The sequence below is a fragment of the Leopardus geoffroyi genome, chromosome A2 (assembly GCF_018350155.1).
Source record: "Leopardus geoffroyi isolate Oge1 chromosome A2, O.geoffroyi_Oge1_pat1.0, whole genome shotgun sequence".
Classification (NCBI taxonomy): Eukaryota; Metazoa; Chordata; class Mammalia; order Carnivora; family Felidae; genus Leopardus; species Leopardus geoffroyi.
The window spans coordinates 32590062-32615675 of NC_059331.1; the positions used below are offsets into that span (position 1 = coordinate 32590062).

The 25614-nt window shown below is 39.9% G+C and overlaps 1 long non-coding RNA gene across 2 annotated transcripts in view; it reads right to left on the reverse strand.

Annotated features, from left to right (window-relative positions):
• LOC123605831 overlaps window positions 1–25614 on the reverse strand; it is a 180033-nt gene that overhangs the window by 41179 nt on the left and 113240 nt on the right. For both annotated transcript variants that reach the window (XR_006715919.1, XR_006715916.1), the window contains 2 exons: window positions 4451–4538; window positions 3440–3530 (listed from right to left, as the gene is read on the reverse strand). This is a non-coding gene — a long non-coding RNA (uncharacterized LOC123605831). The remainder of the gene's footprint in view (window positions 1–3439; window positions 3531–4450; window positions 4539–25614) is intronic.

Below are 25614 nucleotides of genomic sequence, written 5' to 3' on the forward strand. Positions count from 1 at the left end.
ATATTAGTAATATTCAACTAGGAAGTAGAAAGCATCGATATCAATTTCTAGATCTGAATTTGCCACAAATAACAATGCAACCTAGGATTACCCACCTAAACTGAGACCTGGCAACCTTATCTATACACAGGAAAGGGCTGAAGTGTTTCAGTTGAAAACTGGTGGACAATGGGCCAAGTTCTGCCTAAAGATATGTTTCCTATGGCCAGTCAGCATTTTTTTTTAACTAAATTAGTTGCTTGGCTATAACTTAAGACATTTTGCCAGAAGAAGAAACACAATTTCTGGTTTCTTTTGAAAAATTAAAAGATACAACCAACCTCATCTTACACTTCCATATGACAACCACTGGGTAAAGCCCATGTTCCCCAAGTACACCTGGTACACTTTACTCATGAAGCCTGACTGCGCTTGACAGACACCAGAATGTGTGACTCCTATACTCTGTGATCTGAAAGGGCCCGTCTAGTTCTCAATGTCTGTGAGCCCAGAATATAACTAACAGTCTAGAAACAAACCCATACATTTAGGGCCCGTTGATGTTCAACAGTATTGCAAGACAATTCAATAGGAAAATAAAAGTCTTTTCAACAAATGTTCCTAGGACAACTTGATATCCACATGCAACAGAATAAAGTCGGGCTCTTTCCTCACATCATACATAAAAATTAATTCAAAGTGAAAAAAAATAACTCAAAATGGATCACAAACCTAGATATAAGAGATGAAACTATAAAACTACTAGAAGAATATAGGCAAAAATGTTCATGATCTTAGGTTAGGCAAGGTTGTCTTAGATATGACACCAAAATCCCAAGTGATGAAAGAAAAACAGATGAATTAGAACTCATAAAAAATTTAAAAACGTTTGTGCTTCAAAGGATACCATAAAGAATATAAAAGGCAACCTATAGAATGATAGAAAATATTTGTAAATCATAGATTTGATGAGGGACTCATAAGGAATATATAAAGAACAGGTACAATACAACAATAAAATAACAAATAACCCAATAAGAAAATGATAAAGGATCCCAGTAGACACTTCTCCAAAGAAGATACACAAATGGCCAACAAATACATGAAAAGATGTTGAACATTATTAGCCAGCAGGGAAATGCAAATGAAAATCACAATGAAATATGACTTCACACCCACTAAAATGTCTGTAGTCAAACAGACAAAGGCAACAACTGTTGGCAAAGTTACGGAGAAAGCAGAACCCTCATATGCTGTTGTTAGGAATGTGAAATTTTGTGCCCACTTTGGAAAACAGACTGGCAGTTCACCAAAAGTTTAAATTTAGAGTTACTGCATAACTCGGCAATTCTACTACTAGGGAAATGAAAACATATGTCCACACAATAACATGTACATGAATGTTCATAGCAGCATTATTCACTATAGCCAAAAAGTAGAAACATCCAAAGGCCCATCAGTTGATTGATGGATAAACAAAATGCGGTATGTACTGGAATATTATGTGGCAATAAAAAGACACAAAGTCCTGAAACATGCTATACAAGGATAAACCTTTAGGACAGTGTGCTAAGTGAAAGAAGCCAGATGCAAAAAAAAAGCCACAGATGACAAGATTCCAATTATACGAAATGTCCAAAACAGGTAAATGCACAGAACAGAAAACAGATTGATGGCTGCCAGGGGTGGGGGGTAGAAGGAATAGAGAGTGATGGCTAACCAATATGGGGTTTCTTTGGGGAGTGATAAAAAATACTGTGAAATTAGACAGTGGTGATAGCTGTACAGCTTTGTGAATATGCTAAAACCCACTGAATTGTATGTTTCAAAAGGACGGATTTTCTGATGGATGAATTATATCTCCATTTTTAAAAGTACATGAGCCTGCAGGAGAATCTAAATTTTCATCTCCATTATCCTGTCAACATTATCAATAGCATCAAATTTCCTTCCCCAGTGAAAGGCTAACCAGTATGAGCAACCCACTTCACTTTAGCATGAAGCAAAGTGAATTATGGCTAATGTGGCAATAAATTTTACTTATGGAAGAATAAAACTTGGGCCTCTTATTTTTTTAAAAAAAGAATAAGAAAAATTTTTAAAAAGATGTATGTTTACTCTTCTTTTGAAGTTTAACATTTTTTATATTTTCTTCTCCAATAAACATCTGAACTCTATAGGACCACGTGAAATACATCTCCTTTTGTCTGCAGGCTGTTTCTGGGCAGGGAAGACATACCCTACCCTAGTCAATGACAAATTGATTCATTTAAGCTCGAACATCCTACTGCATAATTACCCTTAAGGCTGTGAGCTCATGGTCTCTTCTGAATTTCAGATCAAGCTGGGACATCTGGGAAATGGACACACTACAGAGACTCATTTCAAGCCACCTTCCCCCCATTCCAGTACTGGAAAATGGCCAGTTGTCCTGTAATGGGACTACAATAAAAATCAATTTCCACATTGAAGGGCAGTATACCAGCAAGTGAATTATACCATGCCTTTAGTATTCCTCTTCTTGACCAGGCACAAAAGTTAGTGAATTATGTAACAGTATCCAACCAAGCTGGGCAAAATTCAAGCGTTAAATGTGAAAACATGTTTGCCCTTAGAAAGGGGTTCACATGGAAATGACCATGAACACAGTTATGAGTGCATATATAATGAGAAGCGGGGCGGGGTGTGTGTGTGAAAATATGTTATTTTCTAAGTTGGCTGTTTGAACTGGTTTGACTAAAAGGAGTGCAGATTCTTTTTTGGCAGAAACTTTTCCTTTGTTTAGAAAAACACCTTTATGAATCTCCTCAAGCCCTGGCTGAGATCTAAGAGATCCAGAAAGAGAAGAATAAAATGGATTTACGTAATAAAATAAAAACAATTCCTTAAAAAGTAACTTCCCTAATGGTGTTGGGCAAGATGATGCCTTCAGATCCATCCCTCAGCCCTGCTCTATGCAGTGTGTTTAAACTCCATGGATGGCAATAAACAGACTCCCTAACCCACTGGCTTCGCATTGGGTTCGGCCCATTAATGGGAGGTAATTGCCAAAGACTGGAGGGTGGGAGGAGAGTGAGTCCAGGGTGTTTATTCCCCAGCCTCTCTTTATGCTAGGCCTCTGGCTAGCAGATGTTAGGCAACCGGCAACCACTCTGGGTTCCAGAGTCTGTTTCTCTGTCCTTGTCCTTCAGGCCTGAAAGCAGTGACAGCTCCCTGCTCTTCCCTGCCATAGAAGTGCTGCTTCAAGACAGTCACTTCTGCTATAAGCAACGTAGGTGTTCTCGAAACCATCATGCTCTGCAAATTTTTGTCAACAATACCAAGGAGCTTATGGGAAAATGGGGTTAGAGGCACACAAACTGTACCTATGACATCTTAAAAACAGAGGAACCTAACAAAAATGGTTGACGGTGTTACACAATTAAGAAACACATAAAGACAATAAATGTTATCTTTTTACCTTGAACAAGACCTTGGGATGTGCTTGTGGAAGTACATTTCATAAGGGTTGCAGCTTGTAAACCGTTGCAAAGCGTCAGCAGGAAGCTTATCTGAAATGCAAAGAAAGTTGCCTTACCAGATGGGCATGGTGTGGCTCGTGCGGCTGTGGTGAACTGAGGAGGATCATGGCTGTCTGGGGAGGGGGTGTGCATTGTATGTATTCCTACACTGTCTGGTTCCACTGGGTGCAGATTTCTGGGTTCACCAAACGCTTTTCATGGATCACATCACGCATAAGCAAATGCAAAACTACGCCCACAGACTTCTGCTCAGGTCATGATCTTGCAGTACGTGAGTTCAAGCCCCACACCAGGCTCTCTCCTGTTAACGCAGAGCCCACTTTGGATCCTCTCCCTCTCTCTCTCTCTCTTTCTCTCTCGCTTTGCCCCTCCCCCACTTGTGCTCTCTCTCTTCTCTCTCTCAAAATAAGTAAGTAAATAAAACAAACAAACAAACAAAAAACTACGTCCAAATCGTTCCAAGGTATATCAATGGCATTGGAACAAATCTGTGTATTCAAAACAAGTGTTATAACAGAACTGATTGAACATAGCTTATTTCCTTACACTTGGTCAATGACTTTATCAATAACATTTGAGTATGTTCTGTTTCCTGTGAAAATACTTAGAGAATTGTGGCAGTCTGGGGACAGGAGTCTCCAAACGGCCTGTAAGAAATTCCTATTGGAAGAAGTTGCCAAGAAACTTTGAAAGATAGTGGTGTGTCTTAATAAAATTCTAGTGTCTTAACGTTCTGTACTATCTCGCAGTCCCTGCCACAGCCTGTCTCACTCACCCTGTTCCCTGCAACAGCTCTGGGTTTGTGGGGCTTTGGGAAATGAAAGGGGGGGCAAGCGGCATATAGAACATGAAGATGGGCAGAAAGGACAGTAGTCACAATTGCTAAGAAAAAAAAAAAAAACAGCTGAGACATAAGCCCTTTTCTCCCATATCAGCCAAAGAAAAATCACCTTTAAAAGGCATCAGGCAGTCCATGTTCTGCTAATACGGGTGGAGCTCTGTAAGGGGCCTTTCCATTGATTGAGAATTGGACTCCACCTAAAAGGAAAACGAATATAGCTTTGACTTCCACATTTTCCACCAAGAAAAGCCTTTCAACAATATCTTCCATTCCAAAGGCACTTGTTCTGCAAGCAACACATATTTAGGAGTGAAAAAACTGAATTTTTTCTCCCTTCAACAAGTCGGTTTATTTATTTATTTATTTATTTATTTATTTTTTATTTTTGGGACAGAGAGAGACAGAGCATGAACGGGGGAGGGGCAGAGAGAGAGGGAGACACAGAATCGGAAACAGGCTCCAGGCTCTGAGCCATCAGCCCAGAGCCCGGCGCGGGGCTTGAACTCACGGACCGCGAGATCGTGACCTGAGCTGAAGTCGGTCGCTTAACCGACTGAGCCACCCAGGCGCCCCTATTTATTTATTTTTTTACCTGAGTCAGAACATAAATATAACTGAGGCTCTGCCCAACAATACTACATTAGCCATAGAAGCATGCCCACATGAAGGGATTATTAATCCTCAAAAAAGCCTTGGCAGAATTTGATGAAAGCTGAAATGTATTTTCACAGATGGTTGTGCTATGCTGTATTTGATTTGAAAAATATTAAACAAAGCAATACCCCATTTCTGTTTTATTCCCTGAAAGCAATTATTACATGAAAAGGTAGACAGACAGGACACAGTTAACAAACAAAGACTAAAGAGTTGTCATCAGCCTAGAAATGTTCTGGAAAATAAATGAGAGCCACTCGCCAATAATACGACTATAAAATACAGAAATAAAAAATCTATATTGCGAACGTACACGTACTTACAGCCCACATCACAGTTTGATGAAGCAAGAGATAAATGGCCCAACACTGATTGTTTTTACAGGAATATGACAATCCTCCAAAGAAGAGAAACAGAACATCTCTCCATTCACATAAAAAGCAAATTACAGATGGGGAAAAAAAAATTCACTATGCTCAGAGCAAGATTCAATTAAAAAAATATGTCTGGCTTTGACAGGGCAAATTCCAGGCGTAGTGTATTTTCATAGAAGTTGGTCCTAGAGGAAAGATTTCAGTGCTACAAAGGCCTGTGGAACTTTTCATGGCTTGTCATTATTTCTCTGTAAGTCTAAACAAGGATTTCCGCCTCCTTAGCTCATATTTTCCCCCTAACTGATCCTGCAAGGTGCCATTATGCTTCCGACAGTGTTCTTCCCTTCTGAAAATCACACTGTATAATAGCTGCATGGTGGATTTTGAATAATAATTAATGCTGCCTTATAGCAGCAATATAACACACGGTGCTTTACCAAGGATTACATGGTGTGTGTGTGTGTGTGTGTGTGTGTGTGTGTGTGTGTGTGTGTGTGAATACATATGGTTAAATGGCAGGATGAAACCATGGAAAAGAAGACCAGAGACAGCTTGTCATGTCCCACGCAATGCTTGAAGAACAGCACAAATAGCATTATTCAAACAGAACACAACTCTAACTCTGGGACATCCATTTGTATCTTCAGAAAATTAGGCGGCAGCTATTATCTTTCTGTTGTTCAAATGATGAAACCAACACACAGAACCGCTGCTGGAAGTCACAGGGTTTTTGAGCCAAAACTTCTGCACACATTCCCTCTGGCTTGTCACCTCTCATCCACTTTGTCCAGAGTATCATTAAGAATTTCCAGACATCGGGTTCTGGATCTTGTTACAATGCTCAGAATGGCTGTCAATGGACAGGAATAAGAACTCCAGTAGTCAGGCTTGAATTGTGTGAATAAATACACCCATTTGGGTGTTATCAAGCTGTTCCATTTGTCTCATCATTTCATTCTTCAGTTGACACTGTGACCCTTGGAAAGCCAAGGAAGGTGTTTCTTCGGTTTTCACCCTCAACCTCAGGGCAGCATGGCCTTTATTCTCTGTCCCCTATTGCCCTTTGGAGATAATTGCCTACAGTTTGGTGCCTATATTACATATGTTTCAACCTGTTCTCCAAACATTAACTGTTTGGGATTAAAATAGTTTCTACGAAGCATTTGCAGCCTTTCCTTGAACTCCTGCCAATGTATGGCTCTCCACAGAAAGGAAAATGCTGAGCATTAAAAACGAAATGAGGATTAGTCAGAGCAGATAATAAACAGCACACTACTGCATGTGGCAGAACTAGAAGAAAAAACAACTTGTTTGTATTTTAATGATTTAACCATGACAACCATTTGAGGTCCTGGTAAAGGTAACAGAAATAAAGGCCCGCGTCAAGAAGTACGGAAAGACTGGAGAGAAGCTGTGCCATCAGAAAACCTATCAGATCATCAGTACTGTGTATGCAACCAGATTATGAGAGTCCATTTAAGTATTCCTGCAATGCATTATTTTCAATGTAAATATTAATCAAAGTAATAGATGATGCAATGAATCCTGAGAATGATAAAGCTAGGAGTTGGGATGATGTCTGCAGGATCTAGTCCTCCTAATACGATGCTGTTGAAGGGGCAGGGCAAATTCTATCCAGACCTTTGTCAGAGACTCTGCAGGTTGGGTGGAGAGCGGCCTGGCTGCCACTTGGGAAGGGAGAATCACAGTGGTAATACAATAACAAATGCCACCACACAAGTAATTTAATCTAACAAAGAACAAAAAAAAAAAAAAACCCTATATGAAGCTGACGTACTGTTTTCATCTCCATGTTAGAGATGACAAAACCAAGGCAGAGAGGTTAAGCAACTTGCCAAAGGACATACAGTTGACAGATGAGGGAGCAAAGATTTAAAACAAAGCAGCGCAGCTCCTAAGAAACCCTATGCAACCCCCTAACCTCCCTGTATGACCGGGCTGGGAGTGTCGTGGCCTTTATGCCACATACCATGACAGGAGGAAGCGCTTAGCCAATCACTCACGCATTCCTTCAGACATTCAACAAATGCATAATGTACACCTACTCTGTGCCTGGAATTACTGCTGGAGACAGGGATTTCATGATAAACAAGCAGATGAGCTCCCTGCTCTTTTGGAATTCAGTCTAGTTGGGGAGATGGGTGGCAAAATCCAGGCTGCTTACAGAGCTTGGAGGAAAATAATACTAAAATGGATGTGTAAGTTTAACAGGCCTCAGAAGTGCCAAGAGCGCTTACTAAAACACAGATTTCTGGACCTCATCCCCATAGTTTCTCATTCAGTAGGTCTGTGTTTAAGCCCAAGAGTTTATATTTCTAACAAGTACCACAGCTGATAACTGCTGACTTAGGAGCTCTACTTTGAGACCACCACCATAAGGGTTATTTGGTTGGGAGAGAAATATTCTTTGTGTTGTACTGCACCTCTGTTGGAGGTGAGCCTGTGCTTATGAAGAATCGTCACTGACTATATAGATACAATTTTAGACCTGCCAGGAAGTTTCTCTCACCTGCCTTAAAATGTGGACATATTCCCGGGGCGCCTGGGTGGCACAGTCGGTTAAGCGTCCGACTTCAGCCAGGTCACGATCTCGCGGTCCGTGAGTTCGAGCCCCGCGTCGGGCTCTGGGCTGATGGCTCAGAGCCTGGAGCCTGTTTCCGATTCTGTGTCTCCCTCTCTCTCTGCCCCTCGCCCGTTCATGCTTTGTCTCTCTCTGTCCCAAAAATAAATAAACGTTGAAAAAAATGTGGACATATTCCCTAGGATGGGTATAACACAAACCGCCACCAACAGCTATTCACACATGGTATCTGAGAAAACAAGATGCAGATTCAGTAGCTTCTGATACCAAAGAATTGAAAGAAAAAGTAAAATACGAGGCCACAGAATGACATCTTGAGTACATTATTAACGAACAGGGAGGCAACATTTAAGAAAGTGACCCTATAAAGGCACGGGGTCCTTAAGGAAAGAGCACTATTGCAGGGAATTTCTACCCATCAATCCATGAAACACATTCCATCCTTACAGATAATGATATGCTATCATTTAATTGACATGATGATTAAAATTGCTTCCAACTGCATGAGTCTGGTTTTAACACATCTTTAAAAAAAAGCCTGAGTGTTTCTTCTCTGTAAAAGGGGGGTTTTCCAGATTCATAGCCTTCTTGTCTATTGGAAATATCCATGGCAAGAGTGAAAAGAAGAACTGGGAAAAGGCCAGTTTCTTTCAAAACCATATGTGGATACAAAGGGCAGCATTATCTGTAAGCAAATTATTATATATCATATGTATGTGTGTGTGTGTGTGTATATACATACACATAGGAGATAGATATATACATATACATGTGATATATATATATATATACATATACATATGAGATATATATATAAATGGCATGTATATATATATACATACATGTATATATGTATATATATATAAATGGCTTCTTTTCAAAAGAGAGTTAATAGGTCAATGCTATGGGACAGGAGGGCTTCCATTGAAGAATGGAGGACCACAACCATTGACATTTGGCTGACCTTCTTTCCACATTACATAGAATGAATTTCTAACGTGGAGGATTCCATGTTAGTGTGCTCTGCAAATAGCCTTATGCTAAAGCCACGGAGCAGCACAAATAGTTGCATAAATAAATATCCCACCTTAAAGACAAATGCAAGTTATATGGAAAGTCCTTTAAGACTTGGGTATGTGTACTCAGTTTTTAAGAGTCTCTTATGGTTTGGCTCCCTCCCTCTCTAACCTCTTTTTTTGTTCCTTCCCCTCCCCCATGGTCTTGTGGTAAGTTTCTCAGGATCCACATAAGAGTGAAAACATACGGTATCTGTCTTTCTCATTACTTATTTCACTTAGCATAACACTCTCCAGTTGCATCCACGTTGCTACAAAAGGCCAGATTTCATTCTTTCTCGTTGTCACGTAGTATTCCATTGTGTATATAAACCACAATTTCTTTATCCATTCATCCGTTGATGGACATTTAGGCTCTTTCCACAATTTGGCTATTGCTGAGAGTGCTGCTATAAACATTGGGGTACAAGTGCCCCTATGCATCAGTACTCCTGTATCCCTTGGGTAAATTCCTAGCAGTGCTATTGCTGGGTCATAGGGTAGATCTATTTTTAATTTTTTTGAGGAACCTCCACACTGTTTTCCAGAGTGGCTGCACCCGTTTGCATTCCCACCAACAGTGCAAGAGGGCTCCCATTTCTCCACATCCTTTCCAGCATCTATAGTCTCCTGATTTGTTCATTTTTAGCCACTTCTTAACAGAAGACCATGGGGGAGGGGAAGGGAAAAAAAAAAGTTAGAGAGGGAGGAAGTCAAACCATAAAAGACTCTTAAAAACTGAGAACAATCTGAGAGTTGATGGGGGGTGGGAGGGAGGGGAGGGTGGGTGATGGGTATTGAGGAGGGCACCTGTTGGGATGAGCACTGGGTGTTGTATGGAAACCAATTTTGACAATAAATTTCATATTAAAAAAAAAAAGACTTGGGTATCTGTAATATCAGCATCTGGTTACCCACTGTTTCTCTTGGCCAGGTAATTATAAGCTAGTTTTGTCAGTCACTGAGTTTCTAAGTTGACAGCTCACAGGCCAAATCTGACCCAGAGATGTGATTTGTTTGACTTGTGCATTTTGTTCCTAGTTGCTGTGCCCTTAAAAGCTGATCATGAATGGCTGAAATGGAACATTTGCTCTCTTCTGTGCAGCCTTGCTTGTCGCTCTACAGTATCTTTGGCCTGGACTGGGTGACACCTTTACATTACTGGCAAATCCCCTGAAGAGGCTGGAGTGTTTTGACCCCTGCTATTTAATTTACAAATCACACTTCAACTCCAGCACTACTTTCCTGTTAATTCCAACTACCTCATATTTTTTCTTCATTTCACCAGGGGACGGACAGGTTTTTTCCATAAGAATTTTAATCGTTCCTAGGTGAGTGATATAATACTATATAAAACTTTGGGAGGAAGTTAAGTTTCTCAGTAAAAGGGCAGAATTACCTTGTTGTATGACTCCTGCTATGGTCGACATTGCTGATCTGTTTTAGATTGGCTTGGAAATTTTGAGCTGATGAAATGAAATGTCAAGACTGGGAAGTGTCTTGATTTTTAGCAAAATGGGCATATCACCACCAGACATGAATTAGCCTAGAAAATACATTAAGTTTTAGGAGGTTCAGAGTGGGCTTTAAAAAAAAAAAACTGAGAAGGCTGAGAGAATGTGAAAGGCCCCAAGGCATGTTCATTTTTATTCTGTAATGAATAGGAAATACACTGCAGTAAAAGCAGCATTAATGATTCAAAAACAGCTGGAGATATTGAAACAGAAATTAATCCTACTTACCTAGCTCTTAAAACTAGTAAAAGGGCAAGGTGGGGTTGAAAACTGGTACCTGAAGCAAAATGGAATGTTGGCATTAAGCACCTGTGACCAGTCATTTGTAGGCCACTCACACACAAGCACAGCAAAGCCTCTAAGCGGCAAATCTCACTAATTAGAAATAACTGGGGTGATGGCCACTTGGAATCACTGAAATCTGAAGTGTGGACACTTTTTAAGGAGATATAGCAGATTGGTTTCAAGGGCAAAGACTAGCAGCAAGTGACGCTTCAAGGACAGCAAGGTCCCACTGGATCCGCTCAGGGGAAAATCATTTGTTGTTAGCACATTCATTATACACCCGGGACTGCCACTCAGGCCGTGTCTATCACTGTAAAACAGTTTTTAAAAACTAAATATATCTCCAACTACCTTTTCTATCCTGTTTATGTGACCATTTTCTTCAAAAATGGTTGGAAAGTTTATTTTAGGCCGAGCTCTCTCTTGAGTGACAAATTTCACCATATTGGTGCCCGATGCATCGAAGTTGTCCCAATGATCTTAAAAGTTCTTACTGTCATAATTTTTACTGAAACGTGGATGTATGTGTGAAACATATTCTTGCCACATCTTCTATATTTATGTAACATTTTCTTTGACCATGCTTGACACACAATGTATTCATTTCAGGTGGACAACATAGTGATTCAACTTCTTTATATGCTATGCTGTGCTCACCACAGTGTAGCGACCATCTGTCGCCATACAACATTATTACAGTATCACTGACTATATACCCTATGCCGTGCCTTTTATTCCTGTCACTTCTTCCTTCCATAACTTGAAAGCTGTATCTCACTCTCCCCCTCACCCATGTGGCCCATCCCCCTTCCCGCCTCTCCTCTGGAAACCAGCAGTTTGCTCTCTGTATTTATAGACCTAAATCTGCTTTCGTGTTTGTTTATTCATGTTTTTCAGATTGCACATATGAGTGAAATTGTATGGTATTTGTCATTCTGGGACTGACTTACTTCATTCAGCGTAGCACTCTAGTTCCATCCATGTTGGCGTAAATGGCACAATCTCATTCTTTTTTGTGGCTGTGTGATATTCATTATTTATATATACTACATCTTCCTTATCCATTTTCTGTAACTTTCTTGATTGAATAAACTCAATTCTAGGAAGCAAGTCTAGCCTCCACCTGTTCACTTTGTGGTTTCACTCCGTGGGTGTGTTGGGAAGGTATGGACATCGTGACTAGGGCCTTTCCTCACTAATGAATTTGGTGGGGACTTTTAAGCTAAGAGAGAATATATCCAGCAGCCCATTTTACATATTCATACCCAAACCTATTTCAACATCAACTCTTAACCATAAAGGAGTCTTAATAGAATTTCCAAGACCAAAGCACTTGATGAATTCCATATTCAGTGACTCAAGAGTGAGGTTTAGAATGTTTACAAATGTCTTTGTGTTTCGTTTGGGTCAATGTACAAATAGCTTGCTCAAAGATCCTCGAGAAGAAGACCTCCCGGGCTCTCTAAGGAGAAACAAAAGAACTGACCTCAAGGACATTCTCAGCCCCAGGCCCTGAATGAGAAGCTTTATATCTGCAATGTGTGATAAGTCACCTTTTTAGTGAGATTCTGCCGACGACTCTATTTAAAACTACACCCCCTCCTCCTTAATTTCTCTCCCTTACCATTTACCACTTTGCACTATAAAATTTACATATTTTGTTTATTTTTTGTCTTCTTCCTCTAGAATATAAGCTTCATAAGGTAAGGAATTTTGCCTGTTTCTTACTGCTTTATCTCTGATGCCTAGATGGTCTGGCAGGTAGCAGACAGTCAACAAATCAATGTTGAATAAGCAAACCGCTGAATACGTATCTAGTGATATCATTTCATCATCCGTGTGCCAGTGGACGCTGCATCAGCAAGAGTTGGGTGGGAACACTAATACTGCCATTTGCAAGCTCAGTGGCCTCAGACACGGGACACTTTCTCTGAGTCTCAGCTTTTTCATCCCTGAAAGGTAGATAAGGATAGTTTCTTTCCCATAAGGTTGTAGGAATAACAAAACAAGGACATGTCAGGATAGCCTTTGGCATGGTCTTAGGCACACTGTAAAGGTTCCCAAAGCGTTGCCTGTTAGTACTGCTGCTGCCTTAATCCTCACCCATAAACTTATGCAGAATAACAACCAGTGAGTAGACAGAATCCCACAGCTACATATTTCTGCCCCCATCTCTTCTGAGAGCTCTGACACAGAAGTAGGGAGAAATGGGTGAAGAAGCTGCCTTACTCCTGCTCCTATTTTGCAAAACCCTTTCTTGGGGCTGGGGGTGGGGTGGGCCTCCTGCATGCGACCCCACGCAGGGCGGTGTGCAGCAGCTGGCCTGCCTGCCGCTGCGTTGTGTGCTTTGTAAATCAATAGGGCATTTGGGTCTCAGGCTGTCCACTCTGCTACCCTTCTGAAGTCTTAACTACACTTTAAAAGCAATTATTTTGCTTCTAGCTTTGGGAAGGAGGACGTGAAAAGAGGCCTGGCTGAGGCAAAGCTCATATTTCAAGGCATGTCAGGGACCAAGATCGATGACGTGTAGATAACAGTGGAAATGGATGTAAAACATAACCTCAGGTAGACTCACGACCAGGCCCACACAGAGTTCTTCCCCTGCTTCAGAATCAAGAGGAAATCGAGTCACAACATTCAAAACCAGGGACAGAGAGCTGCAGAACGAAAGGAGGCTCAGTAACACTCACTATTCGGAACTCCGGGAACTATAAAGTCTTAGCACTGCTCCACATGGGGGTCTGTGCACACAGATGCTTCCAAATAATGCCTATTTTCCTACTTCTTCTTCTCTGTGTTTCATTAACAATAATTGGTTAGAATTAACAATAAAGGCTACTGTTTAAAAGTTCTCATTCTATGTCTAAGCTCTTGTTTACCTCCTTGCAACAAACTGTTGAAATAGAAAGCATTGATTCATGTGCCCATTTCACAGAAGGGGCTTAAAGAGGTTATGTCACTTTTCTTTGGTCATAAAGCAAGTAAACAGCACAGTCAGAATGGGTACCGAGGTCTGATTCCATCCCAATATAATTGAACACTCTGCTCTGTATTACATAACACCATAAACTAAATTAGGTCCTCTATAACGCTCTTGTAGCTCCTTGTACTTTTCCTCACAGCATGGAACTGAATTTGTAAATAAATGTAAAGATGTGATTACTTGCCTAATATCGGACTCAGTACTAGAAAACACATTGTTATTATAATCATTTTTGGTATCACCGTATTTGCAGCACAGAGCACAGGTCGAATTCACAAGAGAAGCTCAGAAAATATCTGTTGAAGATCTGAAAAAAGACAAAGTGGACAAAAATTGAGATTTCAGGTTAAGATGCAAATTCATTTAGTTGTTTTAAATAAGTAAAAAACACTCAAAACCCATTTATTCAGTGATTTTCCCCTTTCGAAGGATACAATCAACGCGTAAGCATTTCTAATAATCCTTCACATAGATATCCCACAATAACATGGAAAATTTAAACAATTCTACAACCTTTATTGCTTGACTCTTTCACTAAAGAGGTATCGGTATATATCTATCTTACACCCTCTTACCTCTCTTTACTTCTAGGTCTTTGTAGAATCTTTTTTTTGTAATACTTGGTAACATTTGTGGAATGAACCAATCAAAAATACTGCTGGTCAGCTGTTGTGGTATTTTAATGAAATAAAAAATGCTGGCACCCTTATAAACACATATAAATCTTTTCTGATTGACACGAATTTTGAGATTTTCAGCACAAATTACTTTGTGATTTTATAGCATCCACAACACAACGGAACAATGTCAATCCTATTCAAGGAAGAAACTATGGTCATGAACCCAGGCAAAAGAGAAAAGGCTTTGCTGTTTTAGTTTGGTTTTCCCAAACAAAGTAGGGAGGTAAACCACAGCCTCTGACCATGTATATAAACATTTGGAAAACTGGTTGAAATTGCTTACATGTAAACAGCAAGAGATTAATACTGTACTTCTGAAACTGACTTTAATGAATCCTGTGAGATTTCACCACACAAAAAGCTAAAATTATTGTTCCCAGAAATAAATAAAAGGAAAGCAATGTAAGAGTGTATCATACCCTTCTCTTAGCAAAACAAAATAAAACAACAACAAAAACAACAATAAAATGGATAAAACAAACAGAAAGAAAAAGAACAAATACTCTTTGGGGAAGGGAAGGAGTGGTGATGGAGTGTAAGGAAGGAGGAACATTCTGTGAGGCAAGACAAAGAACATTCTGGTGCAATGAAAAGGAAACACAGAATGAAGGATGGGATACAGTGTGGGAATCAAGGAATGGAAAGAGAATGGATACAGAAGCAGAGGAATCCAGCTCCCAGCTGGTAAGCCAAATGCCACAATAATCCAATTTTAATTATACGTGAGTCCCATCTCTGCTATTTGTTTAATTTTATTCTCCTCAGCAAATACAGAGACAGCTGTTTCCCTTTTGACACAATTATCTTTGTCTAGAAGCTTTCGAAATGTCCCTTTGAAAAGTTTGCAGAACTTACGAGAATCCTGAACCTATTAAGTGACAGATCTTTTGGATTTTAAACAAGGAAAACATTTTTTTTTCAAGGCCTTAACTCCGAAACCCAGAGGATCAGAAATGATAGAACAAAACGCTTTGAAACTCAAAGTAGGATGAACAGCAGCACTTATTATGTTGGAAGTCAACAACCTGACCATTAGGCTTAATTATATTCTGAGTGAAAAACTGACCCAATGTGTCAATATCTTAGTTCAATATTCAGAATCTGTACTTAATTGTGGATGACACTGGAACATAAAGTCAAGTAGATTTTAGGATGAGTGGTCACATTGGCCATGTCAATGAAGAGACAGAAAGAGAAAACTGAGGCAGTTAGTCAAGAGAGAGTAAAGATTACAAAAGCAAAAAAGCGGGGAAAGACCATGAAGGAAACAAAAAGGCTAAACAGGTGGCCCCAGAGAGACAGAAGTATCTTCCATTCCTAACCATTTGCCGCCTACTACTACCTCACGAAGATTTGGAATCCAAAGTTGTGATAAACATATAATGGCCAATATTACTGAGCACAGATCCAAGGCATCATACATACACTGTTTCATTTAATCCTCCAACAGCCCTATGAAGAACTGTTATTATTCCAATTTTACAGACGACAAAAGCAAGGCTTAGACAGATCTAGTCATTTGTTGTCACACGTCTTATGATTAGTGACTGGTAGCAAAAGGATTAAAACTCAGTTCTGTCTAGTCCCAAAGCTCGTACCCTCAAACCCAACTACGTTGCTTGTTGTAGCCATAACTGACCTTTCTCTTTAGTTGAACAAGCTTGAGAGTTTCTTTTTATAGAAATCAGCCATCCCCAATTAAGACAAAAATGCAAAACTTTAAGATGTTGGGCAAGGAGGAAATCTCACTACATACTGAGGTTATGATATGGAGGCAATTGTGAGGCTTACAGCCCCATTACCAACTATGGAGACCGCAAAAAGATCACTGGTTGCAAGGGGGTAGGGGGGTAAGAGGGATGAGTAGGTGGAGCACAGAAAATTTTTAGGTCAGTGAAACTATTTGTACAACACTCCAATGGTAGATATGTGTCACAACGTATTTGTCCAAACCCATGGAAGGTACTCCACCACCGGGGTGAACCCTGATGCAAACGACGGACTTGGGTGATAAGGCAATGTCAGCATAGGTCTTCCGATTACAAGTTGTGGCAGGGGAGGGGCAGGGAGTACTCTATACTTCAACTCAGTTTTGCTATGAATCTAAAACTGCTCTAAAAATGAAGTTTATTAATTCTAAAACATTCTTTTGGGTATAAAGAATCAGCCTTTAAGTGTTTTTTTTCTCTTCAATTTTCTCTTTCCCAAATTTTTACATTCAGCAAATTGATGGGTATAAAAGACGCTTCTTGTTAAACTCAGCGTCCTGTTGTTCTCTCCAAACAGTGTTTTTACACTTTTTAAAAGATACAAAGTAATTTAATATGATTTCTTAAGGTGGTTAAGAGAAAAAGACAAGGAGAATATACTTTCAGTAATAAGGCAAATGAAGCTGAGGAAGTCAGATGCTTATTATGTTTACCACCAAGGAAATGTCAGAGGACATTTACATTCGCCAAATTCTTTGTGTATATATCTTTAAAGCTGTCTAGATGCATTAGATGAACACAGCATGACAATGGTCATACTCTCTGCTCTATACTTCACTTCTGCACATTGGATTGCCTGAATATAAATGAAGACCAGAATGTTCATTTAAATGCAGTACCGGTGTGCCTTTTGAAGAAACTGTCTAAAAGGATATTCCTTTACACACTGGCTTTTGCACCTCTTCTCTGTTTACGTAGGATTTCCGTTGTAAAGAAGGAAGAGAAATTGGAAGGAGGCCGAGTAGAAGGGAAAGAACGTCAGGCTTTGGCCTGCAGTGGCCATACGGCTAGCTCCGCCTAGCATGGGTCCGATGAAACTGAAAACCATATTATTTACATCTCGGGGTAAGTAAGGCAATAACAAGGCTGGAACTGGGATAGAGATATCATGGATTATCATTAGAGTCTTTAAATGCTTGTGGAATGTATCGGATGATTCTTGGAAATTGTTTCAAGGACGAGCCACTTTAAACATCACCCTAGGTGAAGGAAAAGACGTGGGTATTTACCGTGTACACAGTACTTGCTTTCTCAGGTAACGAACTCTACCATCTTACACTCATGCTCTGGGTCTTCCGATGCACAACCTAACAGAAGGTGCAGGACCTCAAGACCTGAAGGTGACTGCAGTGAAAGAGGCTACCCACTCTGTCTCCACCTCAGGACCTTCAGCCTCAGGCCCCTGTGTGGATGTGGAACAGGTTCTCCCAGCAACGGGGAGGATGGGAGAGAGGATGCTTCGGGTCCCGGCCGACACAACAGAGCACTGACCTGGAGCCAACAGGAGGTAGTGTTTCTCATTTAACGGGGTAAAAATGAGAGGTTCTTTGTCCCAACCTCCCATTCTTTTATTGTGTTCGTAACATCAGAGGCAAATTTTTCACCACGTGTTTAGAAACATCTACACAGTTATATGAAGTAAGCTTTGCAAAGGATAATTCGTAAACAAATGGGACTTTCAGTTGGGACTATGTAGGTCTATTCAATGTTCTCCTCCCTTTAGCAGGTGAACAGCCTATTTCTAAGGAAGGATGCCCCTCTGGAGAATGTATATTATAACTTGTGATCATCGGCTTCTCACGCAAGGAAACAAAGTCACCAAGCCAAGCCAGGATGTCTCAGCATCCAAGTAGAGAATTTCATGGAATGGGGTAGGGGTGCACGAAGCTGAGGGGAAAATCACAGAAGCATTGTCAGGGATCATCCCCAAACCAGGACCACTATGCAGTCAGTGCTTATCAAGGCATAGTGACAGAGTGTGTAGAGACATCCGAGTATGAATAAAGGGTGTCGTGGTGACAGACATGTAGCTACAGCACCTGCAAGAGCTTCTGCGATTCTGCAGACACTTTGGCATTAAAATGTGCCAACATGGAGGAGAGAAGAAGGCTCTAGGTAGGCATCATACAGCTCTTATCTGGGGGGGTGATAATAAATGGAGGTATAAGCCCTAATGAGAGACGGGTATAAAGACTAGGGAGACCACAGAATTTATCATCCAACAATTTATCATCAGCCAAGACAATTTAGGAGTGAAAGTGAATGCTATTAGTAATTATACTAGGCATAAACTAGACTGTCTTGGGCAACTTGGTACATGTGGGCTCCCTACTGAAAGCAAACAATGCTTTCCCTTAATGTTGACCTCAATCTAGCCACTGAGGCCAAAAGTTCGGGCTTTGGAGTCAGCTGCCCTGTTCGGAATACAAACGTTGTTGCTTATTCATCGTTTGATTTAGGACAGGTTGTTCAACCTCTCTGTGCTGAGCTTTCCCACTTGCCTCACAAGTTGCTGTAGGAATTAAAGGAGTTAGTTTCAAAAGGCTGAGCACGGTGCCTGGCACACAGAAGTCACTCAGTCAGTCATTGCGGTGCCTGGTGGCTCAGTAGGTTAGGCATTTGGCTCTTGGTTTCGGCTCGGGTCATGATCTCGTGGTTGGTGAGATCGAGCTCCACATCGGGCTCCGTGCTGACAGCACAGAGCCTGCTTGGGATTCTCTCTCTCTCCCTCTTTCTCTGTCCCTCCCCTGCTTTCCCTCTTTCTGTCTCTCTCAAAATAAATAAACATATTTTTTTAAAAAAGAAGGTAGGTTCCACATTTGCTGCTTTCCCATCTTTGTATTTTGTGATCATAGAACCGTGTATCTTACAAAAAAAAAAAAAGAAGTCTCTCAGTAACAACAATATCATCATCATCAGTGTAGTATGTCCAGATATACAGGTATATGGTGCCTGGAATCTCAGCAGAGAAGCAGTTACTTCAATTTGTTGTTGGGGAGGGGAGTGGAAAAGACAGGGGAAAGGAAAGTTTTCAAAAATTTTCCTAGAAAACAGTGATGTAACACTTGACAAAGTATGACCAACAAAAATCTTATTCATTCCAATTTCACTTTTTAAAAAAGTTCTGTGGCTACTTACACAGATATGAAGTAAAGTTACTGATGCAAAACTTATGATTAACATGTTGGTAAGTATAAATGTATAGTAATCAAGATTACAGTGGGAAAAATTAAACTCTAGTAGAATGACATTTCTATGTCTCATAGAATTAGCAGTTCAACATTCATTCTACCATTGTATGAACGCAGGAAACCCTAAATGAGGAAGCAACACTTTGGCTGGTTTCCAAGTCCTGACTACCCATGACATACATGAAATCTCACTCTTTCATTTTGGTATTTCCGGACCTCAGTCTGACCTCCCACCATTTTCACTGTTTAGCCTCTTGAATTTACGCACATTCATTCTGATAGCACCAGTTAAATTTCACCCTGATGGTGGGTAGCATTTATTTAGCAATTATTGTGTACGAAATGGAATGTTAAATGTTTCATGTAAATTATTCCAACTAAACTTTGAATCAATCTATGTTAGAGAACTAGATAATCCTCATTTCACAAAGAGAGGCCCAAGAGATGTAAGTAAGTCACCCTGGGTCACTGACCTAGGAATCAAACATCATTCAGCTTTAACCCAAACTTAGGCTCCTAAGCCCCTACCATAGTAACTATACAATTAGCTCTGGTCTTTGTGTTCTCAGCTTATTCACTATGAGCAACAGTGGATAGACCTACACAAGTTTTAACCATTTTTCTCCCTGACCAGTATTTTGGATTCACAAACACACACCTCTTCCCAGCTTTGTCATGCCCTCAAGCAATAGCCCACCCCCACCAAATGCCTGGTATCATCTCACTGTGGAAGGTTTTACTTAAAATCTGCTGTTCCCTCTACCAATAATCCCCCTGCCTTACAGAATGTTCTCTCCCTGGCCACAGAAAGGAGGTATCTGTTTGATTTTAATCACTCTCCTTACAACCCCAGCTCAAGGGGATACAGGTAAAAACAAGAAAAGGAGTCAGCTGAAAAGACAAAGTTCTTGGCTCCAAATTAAAAACAATTCCGAACACTCCATATCTGAAAAACGTGCACATGATTCCTGGGAGGGACTTGGAAACGAGCTTGCCTCTTACACTAATATATCAACTGTCAGCCTCTAAGCATTGGAGGTTTAAAGACACACGCTGTTCTTGTTATGGAAGGCATGTTCTTGAGGGTACATCCGTAGCAATTCATCACTACTTCAAAATCTGTTGCAAATTTCATCTAGGTTTGGAATCCAACATTTATGTGTGTTTTAGGCATATAAAATGATCTTAAATGAGATTATATGCGTAAGAGCCAGTGAAAAGTTAGAAGGCTCTTACAAATGCAAATACTGTTGTTATTAGAAGAACATTAGTTATTTAATACATGTGAGCCTTTTACATAGTATTCTCCTAGGGAAATGGGTTATGGCTTTATTTTTTCAATGTTTTATTTAAGGTCTGTTTTGGTATTTCAAGTTTTTATTTAAATTTTAGTTAACATATGGTATAATATTGATTTCAGGAGTAGGATTTAGTGATTCAGCACTCACATATAACACCCAGGGCTCACCCCAACAAGTGCCCTCTTTAATGCCCATCCCCCATTTAACCCATCCCCCCCCCACCTCCTCTCCAGCAACCCTCAGTTTGTTCTCTACAGCTGAGAGTCTCTTATGGGTTGCCTCTCTCTCTCTCTCAACTTCCAGTAAATCTGACTTTCAATGCAATGCAGACAGACATTATTTTCTTATTTTTGTTTTCATTCTATCGCTGTTGACATATTTTAAATTAGTCAGTGAATCTGTAAGGTGCCCAAATGAAGCAGCATGGGCTCCTCCAAACACCATCACTACTTAGCTGTAATGCAACTGACTGGAATAAGAAATGCAGAAAAATAACTCTTTATTATTACCTGTACAACCTTTTCAGCTCAGGCCACACTAATTTGAACAATGCAATTATTCAACCAAGTCTGTGATGAAGGTTTTCTTTCTGTTCTCTCTGGTGAAGTGAGTTGTTTAAGCAAATGAAGGTATAAATAAAATAAGAGCTCAGAGGAGAAAGTTTAAAGACAATTTTTTAAAGTTTTGAATATATCCTCAGGCAACAAAACAAGAAATGTAATGATTAAATATAGGCAATCATGTATTACCTAAACTTATACACCTCTTTAAAAACATTTTAGTGATTGTCCAGAGGTTTACAATATACATACTTGATTAATCAATCCACCTTCAAATACTATGAAAGTGCATCATATGATATGCCAGATGGCATTAAATCCCTTTTGTTATATAATGGATAGAAATGAAAATAAATTTGAGCTACTACACTATACATTTCAGTCTGTTTTCATTAATTCAGACAGATCATTCACTTTGCCTCCCTTTACTCCCTTTGACTCTTACAGTCTGGGCTACTGGAAATGTTCTATATCTTGATGTGAGTGATGGTTACACAGGTGAATACATATGTAAAAATTCATTGTGTCCTTTATTATATATATGTTATACTTCAATTTTTTTAATATGAAATTTATTGTCACATTGGTTTCCATACAACACCCAGTGCTCATCCCAACAGGTGCCCTCCTCAATGCCCATCACCCACCCTCCCCTCGCTCCCACCTCCATCAACTCTCAGTTTGTTCTCAGTTTTTAACAGTCTCATATGTTTTGGCTCCCTCCCTCTCTAACCTTTTTTTTTTTTTCCTTCCCCTCCACCATGGTCTTCTGTTAAATTTCTCAGGATCCACATAAGAGTGAAAACATACGGTATCTGTCTTTCTCTGTATGACTTATTTCACTTAGCATAACACTCTCCAGTTCCATCCACGTTGCTACAAAAGGCCAGATTTCACTCTTTCTCGTTGCCACGTAGTATTCCATTGTGTATATAAACCACAATTTCTTTATCCATTCATTCGTTGATGGACATTTAGGCTCTTTCCATAATTTGGCTATTGTTGAAAGTCCCGCTATCAACATTGGGGTACAAGTGCCCCTATGCATCAGTACTCCTGTATCCCTTGGGTAAATTCCTAGCAGTGCTATTGCTGGGTCATAGGGTAGATCTATTTTTAATTTTTCAAGGAACCTCCACACTGTTTTCCAGAGCAGCTAAACCAGTTTGCATTCCCACCAACAGTGCAGTTTTTAAAATGTGATGCATGGTCTAAATCTCCATCAATGTTCTCCCCAAAGGCAGTACCACATTACGGAAAATATGGATGAAGCATATTTTGAAGGTTGTCTGGGTTCCTTGTGTCAACACTCAGAGCTCAAGAGGCTGGAGTCTCTGCTGATCAGTTATCATCACTCCAGTCCTAGAATGCCTTTGTTGTTCCAGCCAGCCCACTTACAGATATTGCCTATTGCTCAAAAAAGCCAGACTCACACCAACAAAGAGGTATCTTGCCAATGAAACAATAAATTACAGTCTACCTGGCAACTGGGGATGGAAGTGAGTATTTTTTACCCTAGTCAGATATGAAGAATTCCATCTTAATAATGATGGGAAATCTCAGCAAACTGAGCATCATTCACATTCACTTATTCATCAAGCATTTTACTGTATGCTCATTATGTGCCAGACTCTATGCAGGAACACACAGTCATTATTATTCCAAGGAGCTCACTGTATTTGGGGATAAACAAGCAATTACAATGTAGCAACACGGTAAGTGTGAGAGAGGGAATTGTAGATTCTTTCAGTTGCTAAACTAAAAAATCTAGGAGTCCTGTGAAGGGGCGCAAAGAATGGCTTAGGACTAGCAGAAATATCCTATATTTCTGTATTATAATGGAGGTTTCACAGGTGTAAACATCTGTCTACACTCATCTAGTTGAACACTTTAAAAGAATGAAATTTGTCAAGAAGTTGATTAAAGTCTGAGTTATCCTTAATTAATCCTTTTCTCTCATCCCAAACTTACATATGTGTGATCCATTCAACATCTAAAAATCATCCAATCCATCCACTCCTGTCCATCACCACCATTTCTGTCCAAGCCACCACCACACGTGGGCTACTGGTCACGGTAGCCTCTGACTGGTCTTCTGACCCTTCTTGTGTCACAAACTCCATTCTCCACATTTGTTTATCATGTAAATCTAGATTTTATTTCTTTGTTTAAACCTCTTAAATAGCTTCCAATCACAAATCACACTTAGAATAAAACTCAAGATTCCTTACCAAGCCCTTCGAGATGTTAACAGCAGCAAGTCTAAAACTTCTTGGTCTCAGGACCAAATATTACACTCGTAAAAATTAATGAGAAACACTAAGAGCTAGGGTATAGCTATTTATATTTACCATTTTAGAAATTAAAGATGAGGTATTTTCATGCCTCTTTTAAAATAATTTTTAGTGTTTGCTCTGGAGCTTATGTATCTTTAATTAATCTACCCTCAATATTATACTGCTCCACACCATCTTGTACAAGGAAGTTACAAGAGTATTTTTCTAGTTCCTCTCTCCTCTCCTTTTGCTATTGTTTTCTATATTATACTCATACATTTTCCTAAATAAACAATATATTACAGCTTGCTTTAGACAATGAGTCATCTTTCAGAGCAATTTAAAGTAAAAAAAAAAAAAAGGACTTGATATTAATGTTCATTAATGCCATTTCTAGTGTTCTTCATTTCTTCACAGAGATCCATGTTTTTACCTGGAATTATATTCTTCTGCCTGAAGAACTTCCTTTAATATTCTTTATAAAACGGATTCCCTGGTAATGAATTCTCTTGGTCTTTATTTGTTTGAAAAGTCCTTATTTCTCTTTTGTTTTTGAAAGATATTGTCTGTTGGGTATAGAATTCTGGGATGACGTTTTTTTTTTTCAGTGCTTTAGACGTCACTCCATTGCCTTCTGGCTTGTGGAGTTCTGATGAGCAGTCTTTTTTAATTTCTATCTTTGTTCCTCTTTATAAGATGAATCTGTTTTTCTTACACTACCTTCAAGAACTTGTCTTCATCTTTGATTTTGAGAAATTTGATTATCATGTGTCTATGTTTTGGGGTTTTGTTCAGCTAGGGTTTTTTTGGGGGGGTTGTATTAGAATCCTACTTGGTGTTCCCTGTGTTTCTTAGATCTATAACTTGGCATCCTATCGATCATTTGATATTTGTCCATAACTCTTGTATGCTCAGCTTTGAGTTTTGTTTTCCATTTGTGTCTCAGACTGGATAATTTCTATTGGCCTATGTTCAGTTTCATTGATTCTGTCCTGAACTGTATTGAGTCTATAGATGAACTTGTCAAAGGTTTTCTTTTTTTTATATGCAGCATTGCCATGTGATGGTTCTTAAAATTTTTAATGTTTATTTTTTGAGAGAGACAGAGACAGAGTGTGAGTGAGCGAGGGGCAGAGAGAGGGAGGGAGTCACAGAATCTGAAACAGGCTCCAGGCTCTGAGCACTCAGCACAGAGCCTGATGCAGGGCTCAAACTCATGAACTGCAAGATCATGACCTGAGCCTAAGTCAGATGCTTAACCAACTGAGACACCCAGGGTCCCCATGATGGTTTCTTATAATTTCCATCTCTCTGCTGAAGTTCATCATCTGAAATTATATACTGTCCATGCTTTCTACTAGAACCTTCAACATATTAATCATATCAATTTTATTTTTTTAAGTTCACTTCTTTTTGGGAGGGGGGGAGAGAGGGGGAGAGAGGGAGAGAGGGAGAGAGAGAGAGAGAGAGAGAGAGAGAGAGAGAGAGAGAGAGAGAACTAATGGGAAAGAATCCCAAGCAGGCTCCACACCATCAACACAGAGCCTGATGCGGGGCTCAAAATCACGAACCGTGAGATCACGACCAGGTGCCCCTAATCATATTAATTTTAAATGTCTTCTGATAGTTCTAACTGAAGGACCTGGGTCAGGCTTCATGCCTTTCCTAGAGAGGTTGCTGTTCCCTTCCTCTACACATGCACCACAAAAGAGCTTCACCGTGGACTCTAATTCGGCCTCCACTCTTTCTCATGAGTACCCAGTAAGGTCTGTGTAAAAGAGCCTGTTAGTAGGTGTCAAGTCCTCTCCATTCTGAGGCTCTCAGGGTTTCTATACTTTCATGTTAGCCATCCCTAGCCTTTATCTCATGTATTAAATTTTTTATCTGTCATGTTTCTTATCAGCTTGTATGGCTCATGTACCATTTCTCCTTGGAGCCGCCTGACTTTCCTTAGATTTCACGTTAGTTCATTGCCCTGAGAACTCACACATTTGAAGGACGTGTGTGTATACTCTACATACAAGAAAAG